Here is an 11,821-nt window from a genome sequence, read left to right as displayed (position 1 = left end):
ACCAAAGGTATTTTTCTGTCTCAATGTCCATTTCTTGGGAGTGGGAAGAGTGGGGAGAGTGCAATGTTGTGCTGCGCCTAGGTTCCCCTAGACCTGGGTGTAACACACTTCAACTGACACTAGATCTCATGCTTCATCTGAGACTTCAGGAAATACTGTATCATTATGTGAAAATCCACACTTATAAACTGATGACTGCAACTGCTTTATGGAAGTTTTTAAAACAAAAATTGAAAATATCAGGCTTAACATCGCCAAAGCCTCCTCAAACCGACCTGCCTCTCCACAACATCCTGTACTTGCTCCATCAAATGCACCAACCCTAAACTGCTTCGCGGAGGTCACGCAAGCTGAGCTTTCAAAAATCATCTCAGCTATGACCTCATCTAGCTGCACCCTTGAGCCTATCCCCACCTCCCTACTGAAAACCTGCTCTCCATCCATTATTCCAACTGCCACCATCATAATTAATCAAATCCTTGTTGAGTGGTGAGGTCCCCCCCTCCCTCAAGCTGGCAGCCATCAGACCTGTCCTGAAGAAGCACAATCTGGATCCTGAGGTACTCACAAACTACCGCCCCATCTCAAACCTGTCTTTTCTAGCAAAAGTTCATACTCATGAGCTCTATGAAACCTTCCAGTCTGGTTTCAGACCAGCTCACAGCACTGAAACAGCTCTGGTCAGGGTTCTAAATTACCTGCTGATGGCGGCTGACTCTGGTTCCCCAAGCCTACTCATCTTGCTGGACTTAAGTGCAGCATTTGACACTGTTGACCATCGCATCATGTGTCGGCGACTCCAGGAGGTGGGAATCGTTGGCAAGGCTCTGGACTTTTTCCACTCGTACCTCACAGGAAGACAGGAATATGTCCGTCTTGGAAAGAGCACCTCCGACATACACTGTGTCACCTCTGGTGTACCCCAAGGGTCAGTCCTTGGGCCACTGCTCTTTTTAATTTGCATGTTGCCCCTGGAACAAATACCTAGGAGCCATAACATCAGCTTCCACACATATGCTGATGACACACAGATTTATTTCCAAACTGCCCCGGATAAACATCTGGCACTTTCAAATGTCTCAAGATGCCTGGAGCACATACACCACTAGATGAGCAACAACTCCCTCCAACTGAATAGCAGCAAATCAGAGGCCATTCTGATTGGAACACCACATCAAACACAAAAAACTGATATCCCTCATATCAGCATCAATGGCCACTCCATTCCCCTCTCCCCACTTGTAACAAGCCTTGGTGTGAAACTGCACTCATCCCTTTCATTCCAAGCACACATAAAGACGGTCTGCCAAGCCTCATACTACCACCTGAGAAACATCTCCAAAATGCGACACTCCCTCACCAAACCGGATGCAGAAAAACTGGTCCATGCCTTCATCACCTCCGGCATTGATTACTGCAATTCTCTGCTTGCAATTCCAGCAAAAACCACTCGGAGGCTACAATATGTACAAAACTGTGCCGCCCGGATACTCACAAAAACACGCAAATCAGAGCACATCACCCCCATCCTTCATTCACTCCACTGGCTCCCTGTAACACACCGGATTAACTACAAAGTCCTCATAATGGTAACGCCATCAACCACACTGGCCCCACCTACAGGAACGGCTAACCAGAAAACATTCCCATACCTCACGCACACTCAGGTCAGACAGCTCCAATCTCCTGGCTGTTCCGCGGAAAAAACTGGTCACCATGGGAAACCGTGCTTTCTCCTCCCTGGGTCCACGTCTGTGGAATCAGCTTCCAGAGAACATACGGACCTCGGCATCACTCTCAGTTTTTAGGAAATGTCTCAAGACCTTTTATGCTCTTAACCTTTTATTTTCTCCTCTCCCCCAAGGTGTCCCCCAAGGTTCAGTTCTCGGCCCCCTCCTCTTCATCCTCCACCTGCTTCTCCTTTATTTTATTTTATCTTCACTATATCTGTAAAGCGTCTTTGAGCACCTGTAAAAGCGCCAACAAATTAAATCTATTATTATTATTATTATTAATCCGCCGTCATGGACTTCAATTCCACTGCTTTGCCGACGACATCCAGCTTCTCATCTCCACCAAGTCCATCTCCACTGCTACCCACTCCATCCTGACAAACTGCATCACTGAAATGAAATCCTGGCTCCAACTCAACTTCCTGAAACTCAACTGCGATAAATCTGAGATAATAATCATTGGACAAAAAAAGCTCACCAAATCTATCCATAACTTCACCCTCAACATAGACGGCTTCCCAGTTCCAAACTCCCCTCACATCCGGAACCTATGCATCATATTTGACCAAACCCTCTCCTACAACAAATACATCAAACAGATAACAAAGACAGCCTTCTTCCACCTCAAAAATATCGCCCGTCTACGTCCATCCCTCTCCCCCACTGCTGCCGAAACCCTCATCCACGCCTTCATCACCTCCCGTCTGGACTATTGCAACAGCCTCCTCTATGGTTCACCTAAAATCCTCAACAAACTACAATACATCCAGAACTCCGCCGCCCGCCTACTCACCCACACCTACTCAGCCAACCTCCTGTCCCTCCCCACCCGGACCAACCTCAAGTCCTGGGGTGGCAGAGCCTTCTCCGTTGCTGCACCCCCTCTGGAACTCACTACCCCAATCCATCAGAGATTCTTCCTCCCTCACAACATTCAAAACATCACTCAAATCCCACCTGTTCAACACTGCATTCAACCACTGACCCCTGCCTCCCCTATTTTCTGTTTTGTTTATGTCTTTTTGTATTTATTTGTTTGTTCTATTTCGTATAAGGCTTCGCCCTCTAAGGCTATCGCTATTGGGTAAACCCCACTGCACGTGTGCAGCACTGACAGACTTATTCCATGCCCACCTACGACGTGTGCCCCACCTCCGGGCTCACTTCCGTATAAATAGGAAGTAGGCCCTACAATCCGCTCCTACTTTTCTTCAGCACTCCGTTGCAGAAGCATTGACAGGCAAAAACGGTTCTTTTGAGAGCTACCTCTGAAAAACAAAGATTCCTCCTAAAAAGCTTTGTTTTTCTAACATGGAGACTGGACAGGAAAGTCAAGGCTGTGTCAGGGATTGCCTCGTGTGCGGGTCGGGCTACATCATGAGCTTTGACAGGCACTCACAGTGTGAGTCCTGCCCAGTGGCGTTTCTATATGTACAAAAGTGGTGGGGCACAAAAAACTCAGATGTCTATATAAGCTTCTGCAGAGAGGTTCATGGCTGGTGAGGCACAAGCTTTTTTTGTCTGATGCTTCAATTACTTTTAAACAGACAGTTCAACAGAAGGATACCAAAAAAAATGTAATTTTATCATTTAAATATTGAATTGTTCTCTCTTAGTAAGATCTTATTTTCAATAACATTGCAGTCTTACCTTGACTTGAAGATTAAGTCCATTTGCCTATCCTTCTGGACAATAATCTCTATTACTTTTTTGTAAAAGTCCTCCTTATCTTCTTGTAGTTTCAAAAGTCTATCATAAATCTAATCTAATCAATAGATTTTTGATTCGAAAATGATAAAAGTAGGGTAGACATGTGGATATTATCCGGCTGAACAAAACGTACATTTATCTAACAGCTATGTTTCCCACAGATCTTATTTTGAGCTATTTTCTAAAATCCTATGGAGAAATCTCATTGCTTTTTTGTGGAGGGAAGCCGTGCGCAGCTTACTTCCTGGTTTTAGGACGCCTCACTGCAGCTCTCTCTCCTCCTCTCCACACACCACACTTTTCGCGGCACACGTACTTACAGCCAATCAGCTCTGAATTATGTGAGATGACGTATGGTGGGGATGGCAGCACTTTGCCCCTATGGTCATTATTTTTTGCCACACACATTAAATAGGAAAATACTCTGAGCATGCGCAGTGTAGTTTTTGCAGTCACCGTTCACTTAGACAGTCAGAGGGAGGGGCAGGATCAGGTTTTGTCCCGCATGGCTCTAAACAGCTCAATAGGCACACACTGTAGACACTAATTAGAAGAACACAGACTAAAACAGCAATGTACAGACGAATCAGATGATTAAACATGATCTTAAAATATATTTTATATATTTTTTAATTTATTTTTTGCATTTTGTTGTAATCATTATTTTAATACTTTCTGCTGACACCAGTCGCCACTGGTCCTGCCTGGGAATAGAGCATGCGAATGCTGCTCTCATTCCCGGGGTAGCATGCTCGCATTGTGCCCGTCTCCCGCTGGCCCTGACAGCAGAGAGCGGACGCTCTCGCTGCTGCAGCTGCCGAGGACGATTGGCACGTCCGGGAGGAGTACTCCGGGGACAAAGCCATTGCTTTTCTGGATCAGAGTGGAGGGCACGAGTCGGACGACTACGTCCCCTCCATACAGGGATCAACGGGTGATTCCCCCATTATCTCTCCCCTCCGGACGGAGGAGACAGATAGGGAAACCGGTGTAGGTCCGGTGTATGATCCCGTGATCCCTATCTCCGCCAACACGGCATTGCCGTCGATTGGCGGGATTCTCCTGGAACTGCCAGAGATCATATCCAAGGCGGCCGCCTGGAGAAATCTCCCCGTTCCCCTAGCTCAGGAGAGCTCTCCGCCGGATGATATGTCCGGGGTGTTCTCCCGGGTACACAGGGTCAGGAGGGACCCGGTCTGGCCACGCTTCCTGGCCATAAGGAAGTACCAGGAGGGGGCGGCAGCGGACCCTGGAGCCATGAGGTCTCCGATAGGGACATACGTGCCTCTCACGAGAGTGGAGGGACTCACGGACGTGGGTTTCCCGACCGTGCCTCCGCTAGAGCCGAACCTCACGGCATTCTTTGGGGCTAGGCAGGCCAGCTCGGTTTCCGGACGGCAACCCATGCTGGCTGCCACCAAAGACAGGTTTGTCGCCAAACAGACGGACCGGATGCACCAGTGTGCTTTCCAGGCGTCAGCGGCGGCAAATAACATAGCGTTGCTGACAAACTCCATGGTGGAAATGTCGGAGCAGTCTAAGACTATGTCCTCAGGGGAGGCTGAGGAGATAGGCAAGGCGGCCAGTACTGCACTCACCCTGTGCGCAGCAGTCGCAGTCTCGCAGGCGCGGATTGCGGCATGGGCGACACAGGTCCACCGGTATCTCTGGCTACAGCAGGGGAATATACCGGAGGGTGCAGGAAAATACCTTCTGGAGGCTCCAATTAGTCCGGACGGACTATTTGGACCACAGTTCCATGCCATGGTGGAAGGTATGAAGTCTGCTTCAGAGCAAGCAGACGACATAAGGCGTCATGCTAGCTGGCTACAGGACAAACGTCCGCAGCGACAGCAGCGTCAGCAACGACAGCATCCGCAGCCCCCGCTACAGTCTCAACGGGGGCAGAGCGGGCAACGGCGAGAGCAGCAACGGCGTCAGCACCGCCCTTCGGCAGCGGCAGGGGCTCCGTCCCAGGTCTCCGCTCCTTCGCCGCAGAGACAGGATCTGCAGGCGGCGAGTCGGAGGGGAAGGAAGAACCCCCGCTCCTGGTCTGCTCCTCCGAGAGAACCTCCGAGGAAGCAGAACAGAAGATGACTCTTTGGGGGGGTTATGTGGGAAGAGAGATTGGTCAATAAAAATGATTCAAATCTCAACAGTGTGTCTGTAGCATCTGTGTCTCACGTATCCCCCACACTAGTCAGGCCGGTTGCTATTAATCTATTGATTAAAAAGCAGCGGGACTTGTTGCATAATCCATCTGCTGTTAACCGGTCGGTTAATAGACAGAGGGACTCGCTGGTGGAGCCAGCTGTTTCTAATCGAACGGTTAGCAAACAGCTAGGCTCGCTGTATAAGCCTGCGGTATTTAACCAGTCGGTTATAAGACAGCAGGGCTTGACATTTAAATCGGCCGCTTCTATCCTTACGGGTAACAAGCAGCGCGATTTTTCCTCTGTCTCAGTTGTGCCCACACAGTCGTATTAAGCCTAGCACGGCTGTTACGCAGGAGGTGAAAAACACTGCACACATCTCCACAAGTTGGAGCATAAACCCGCCTCAGGGTCCTGTTTATGAGCCTTCTCATAAACAGAGACAGGATGAGAGTCGGGGTGTGATGCAGCGTGTGGAGACCCCTTCACAGCCCTTTAGGGTGGGGCCCCCCTTGGGTTGCGTCACGAGCAACGGCGGCAAGGGCTCTGGCATGGCTAGTCACCATGACTACCACAGCACAACAAAAACAGGTACGCCCGCTCTCAGAGCGATGCTCAGAGTGGAGGCGGCTATGTTTAATGGACGGATGGATGAGCAGGCTGATCAGCAGAGGGTACTCTCTGCAATTTGCCTCCCCCCCCCCGCAGTTCAATGGGATTCAGGAAACACTTATCATCCCAAGAACAGTGCCTGGCGCTCCAGACGGAGCTGCAGGAACTCCTGGTAAAAAGTGCGATTTCCAGGGTTCCTCAGGGGGAAGAAAATCGGGGGTTTTACTCCCGTTATTTTCTTATCCCGAAAAAGGCCGGGGGGATGAGACCCATCCTAGATCTGTCAGCATTCAACAGAGTGATACGGAAAAGACCGTTTCACATGCTGACAATCAAACAGGTAATGGAGTGTGTTCACCAGGGAGATTGGTGCACCTCTATAGACCTGAAGGATGCTTACTTCCATATAACCATCATCCCAAAACACAGGAAATTCCTGCGTTTTTCATTCCAGGGAATATCGTACCAGTTCAATCGACTGCCGTTCGGATATTCCCTGGCTCCACGCACTTTTTCAAAGTGTGTGGAGACGGCGCTGGAGCCGCTACGCAGAGGAGGGATGAGAGTGTTATTTTATCTGGACGACCTGCTGTTGCTGGCTCGCTCCAGAGAGGAAGCTGCTTTACAGACGGTACAACTCGTATCTCACCTGTCAAGCCTGGGTTTCATAATCAATTGGGAGAAGAGCTGTCCTCTTCCATCCCAGATCATCATGTATTTGGGAATGGAATTCAACTCAGCCCGCATGAGAGCACGACTCTCACAGCGGAGAGTGGAGAATCTGACAGCTCTCCTCAGGCGCGTCACACCCGGCAGGGTGGTGACAGCCCTTTCCGTGATGCAGCTGTTGGGCATGATGTCAGCTGGTCACGTGGTGATCCCCCTGGGTCTCCTTCACATGAGGAGACTTCAGAGGTGGTTCATTCGCCTGCGCATCGACCCCGTGCGTCAGAGGAGACGCATGGTGTGCGTTCCTCCATCCGTAGGTTTAGATCTGACCTACTGGAAAAATCCCCACATCCTGTCGGTGGGGGTTCCCCTCGGCAGAGTGACGTCACACACCTCGGTGTTTACAGACGCATCGCTCTCAGGGTGGGGAGGAACATGCATGTCGCAGGTAGTGGGGGGACAGTGGCCGCCGCACATGTCCCTTCATATAAACGCGCTGGAATTACTCGCCGTATGGAGAGTAATTCAGCACTTTGCCCCGTTGCTGTGGAATCATCATGTGATGATTCGGACAGACAACAAAACGGCGGCAGCCTACATAAATCGTCAGGGAGGTGTACGATCAGCGCAGCTGCTGGACACAGCCAGGCGGCTGTTGTGCTGGGCGCGCACACACATGCTCTCGATCAGAGCAGTGTATATTCCCGGCGAGCTGAACAGAGGGGCAGACCTCATGTCCAGAGGAGGTCCTCGACAAGGGGACTGGAGCCTCCACCCCGAGCTGGTCTCCCAATTGTGGAGCAGGTTCGGGACAGCAGAGGTGGATCTGTTCGCTGCTCGCGGGAACGCGCAGTGTGCTCTCTGGTTCTCCCTGAGAAGGCAGGATCACCCCCCCCCCCTCTGGGGGTGGACGCGTTCGCACACAGACCTTGGCCCAGGGTGTTACTGTACGCTTTCCCACCAGTCCCTCTGATCCCTCGGTTCCTGGACCGAGTGCAGGAGGAGCGACTGGTAGCGGTATTAATAGCCCCGGAGCGCACGGGAGCGTCCTGGTTTCCCTGCATGCAGCGGATGCTGTCAGGGAGACCGTGGGAAATTCCGTGGCGGAGGGATGCTCTCTCCCAGGTGGAGGGAGCAATCAGCGGTCACCCAGTATTAGGCCAACGTTTGTGGGCATGGCCCCTGAACAGGAACACTTAGAGGGGCTCTGCCTCTCTCAAGATGTTGTGAGGACTATTCAGGGATCCAGAGCCGCGTCCACCAGGGCGTTGTACACAACCAAATGGATGGCGTTCCAACGGTGGTGTGTAGGAAAAGGCGTGGACCCCGTGGCGTGTCCCCTGCCTCTCGTGCTGTCATTCCTCCAGCTGTTGCTGGACAGAAAATTGGCCCATAGCACAATAAAAACGTATGCGGCTGCCATCTCGTCATGCCATGTAGGGTTTGGGGTCAGCACGGTGTTTAGTCACCCGCTGACAAAACGTTTCCTACGAGGAGTACAGAGACTCAGACCGGTATCACGCGCTTTAGCGCCTCAATGGGATTTGGCTGTAGTACTGTGCGCACTAAGTAAAGCCCCTTTTGAACCGCTGGATCAAGTTCCCCTGAAGTTTCTGTCAGCCAAGGTAGCGCTGCTCCTGGCTCTGACGTCAGCTAAAAGGGTGAGTGATTTGTCTGCTCTCTCTGTGGCTCCTTCATGTCTCCAGATCCAAGGAGATGGTAGCTCAGCTGTGTTACGCCCGAACCCGGCGTTTATGCCGAAGGTGATCACAAGCTCGTTCAGATCGAGAGTGATAACGTTGGAGGGCTTCTTTCCTCCGCCTCACACATCAGAGGAGGAAGCCACATCTCATCTCCTCTGTCCCGTGCGCGCGCTGGCATGCTATGTTACACGCACGGCTGCGTTACGCAAATCCCAGCGTCTGTTTGTGCATTTCAGAGAGCGCTCAGTAGGGCAGCCTATATCTGCACAGCGCCTGTCACACTGGCTGGGTGAGGCGGTGTCACAGGCGTATGTTTCCTCTGGGTTGGATCCACCGGAAAACATTAAAGCGCACAGCACCAGAGGAATATCAACTTCTACGGCATTGTTCGGAGGAATGACAGTGGAAGACATTTGCACTGCTGCATCTTGGTCTTCACCCTGTTCGTTTATTCGTTTTTATTTGAGGGATGTCTCCCATTCCTCTCTGACACACTCAGTACTGAATAGTCTGCCAGATTGAGGAATATCGGGGATTTTCCAAATTGCAGGCCTCTCTCCTGCCTGTCGGCATGTAGAAAGCGGCCGTTGCTCCCCTCTCTTGATCGTTTTTAACAAGTAAGACTTAAAAAACTCTACTTTTTAAACGACAGGTAGCCCGAGTAAGCCTACCTTCGTTCCTTGATGGGGAAATATTCATTTTGGAAATGCTATATTCCCTGGGAACGTGATGCTCCATTTACGCACGGCGAAATGGACATGGGTTATTAACTGAGTAGGTGGGTTTTGTGCTTCTGGTAACGGACGGAACCAGTGGGGCGTAGACTACATCCTGCTTCGCCCTTAACCCAATAGCGATAGCCTTAGAGGGCGAAGCCTTATACGAAACAGGACTAGGGTTACGTATTGTAACCCAGCTTCTATGAGTATATGCGCAGCCCTCTAAGGTTCGGGCCCCACTGGTGCCGCGAATAGCTGAAGAAAAGCTGTGGGAGCGGATTGTAGGGCCTACTTCCTATTTATACGGAAGTGATCCCGGAGGTGGGGCCCACGTCGTAGGTGGGCGTGGAATAAGTCTGTCAGTGCTGCACACGTGCAGTGGGGTTTACCCAATAGCGATAGCCTTAGAGGGCTGCGCCTATACTCATAGAAGCTGGGTCACAATACGTAACCCTAGTCATTTTTGTTGTTGTTGTCTTTTTTAATTCTCTGTCAAAGCATCTTTGAGTTTCCAGAAAAGCGCTATATAAGTCCCATGTATTATTATTATTTTTATATTGCCATATTTGATCCAATATGCTCCTTTAGATATCTTTTTACTTATTTGTCCTTATAGCTTTGTGTAGGACCTTGAGATAACGTTTGTCTTTAAAGTGTGCTATATAGGGTGAATTGCCCTAATGTGGGACATGTTTTGCATTTCAGACTTCGGGAATATATTGCGATATGAAGCCGATACAATAAATCAAAATCCAGTACCATTCTGAAATCTCCAGGATGTGTCCTAATCAAACCACAAGAGAAAATGCAGATATTACACTCATAAAAGAAATGGTAGACATATTAGTACTCTTAGTGCCAAGTTGTCTCAGACAATTTGCATTTCCTAATGTGGGACAGTTCGCAAAATGTGGGACACTGGAAAGTCTATGTTAAAAAGCCTCAGTCACCTCAATTCATGTAATAAAAACATCTCAGGTCAGTAAAACTCAAAGCTAAATGTGCAATACCATGTTCAGCTATGTTACTATTTATAATGTTATTGTTGTTACAACAGAAGATGTTTTTCTTTAAATTGAAGTTAAATGCATCAATCTGGTGCACTTTGAGGGCAAAATTAAGAGATTTATGCATACAGCTCTCAACACTCATATGAAACAGAACTGTATATATTACAATAATCCAAAAACCATTAGAATATGCTCACAACCAATACAAAATATTTGATAAACTCCTCTCTCCTATCTTTATCTTACCTATCGTCTGCATTATTTCTTTTTTATTTATGCATATTCGACTAATCACTCCCCTTTTAAACTGTGTTTTTTAATTTTTTTACTGACCTATTGGAATGATTTCTTAACTTAGGCTATTTTTTACAACGTGTGTTGGAAGGATTTATTAAATTACTATGAATATTTGGGCTTAAATTAATTGCCATCTTTTAAACTCAGACATTTATCCCTAACATTATCCCTGACTTTGTCATACCATTTTAACAGAGCCCCCCAATTACCCCCAATTAAGCCCCAGATACCCCCAATTATTTAATATAATTTGCCCTTCACCTTAAATATCTAAAATAATGCATTAGAAGACTAAAACCCTGTAAATAACCATTGCTCTTGCACAATCCATGTCCCTTTTAGACCTGTCCCACATTAGGCATATCATTGTCCCACTTTGCGAAACATGTTTCCTAGTGGGACGATGGAACATTTGATTGAAATAAATAATATAGAGTATATTTACACCATATTATAATATGTTCTGATGAACAAACATATCATGAACACATCCTGATAAAAACTTGCAAGATTGTTTTATTTCTACGAAATTTAAAACACTATGTCACTGATCTTTGGGTGGTCTTCACACAGGGTACTTCCTGTTTGAAGGTTTTTCCACCCTCATCTGTGATTGGACATTTGAGAAGTCATGTGATTTTGACCGCATGACATCACAGCTTGTGTTATCCCGTAGTTTCATTGACTTTCATTTGTTTGAGGAAGAGCTACACCCATTTGAGCTTGGGTGTCCCACATTAGGGCGTGTCCCACATTAGGGCAACTCACCCTAAATCAAATGTATTATTATTATTATTATTATTATTATTACTTATGATCAAAAACCGTTGACATGAGATGAACACATATGTATTGTATCATGCTATTTTTACCATGTGATCTTTTTATGTTTCTTATTTTCTTACAAATAAGCATATACTGTAATATAACATTACATATTAAACATATTAAATTACCTAATTCCCTGATTACATCCATGAGTTGAGCAACACTTTTTTTATATTATTATAATATATTATATAATATTATAATATAATATTATAATAATATATAATAATATATTATATAATAATATTGCAAATGGAACTTATTAAATCATGATAATGTTACGATACTTTGTCTTGAACTTTAGTGCAATGATGATTGAAATATTATTATTGACATAAATGTTAGCTGCTCAGTGAATCTGTTTACATTTGCTATTTATTCTGATGT

The sequence above is a fragment of the Pseudochaenichthys georgianus genome, chromosome 8 (assembly GCF_902827115.2).
Source record: "Pseudochaenichthys georgianus chromosome 8, fPseGeo1.2, whole genome shotgun sequence".
Classification (NCBI taxonomy): Eukaryota; Metazoa; Chordata; class Actinopteri; order Perciformes; family Channichthyidae; genus Pseudochaenichthys; species Pseudochaenichthys georgianus.
The sequence above is the reverse complement of the archived record's forward strand: the minus strand, read 5'-3'. Positions refer to the sequence as shown.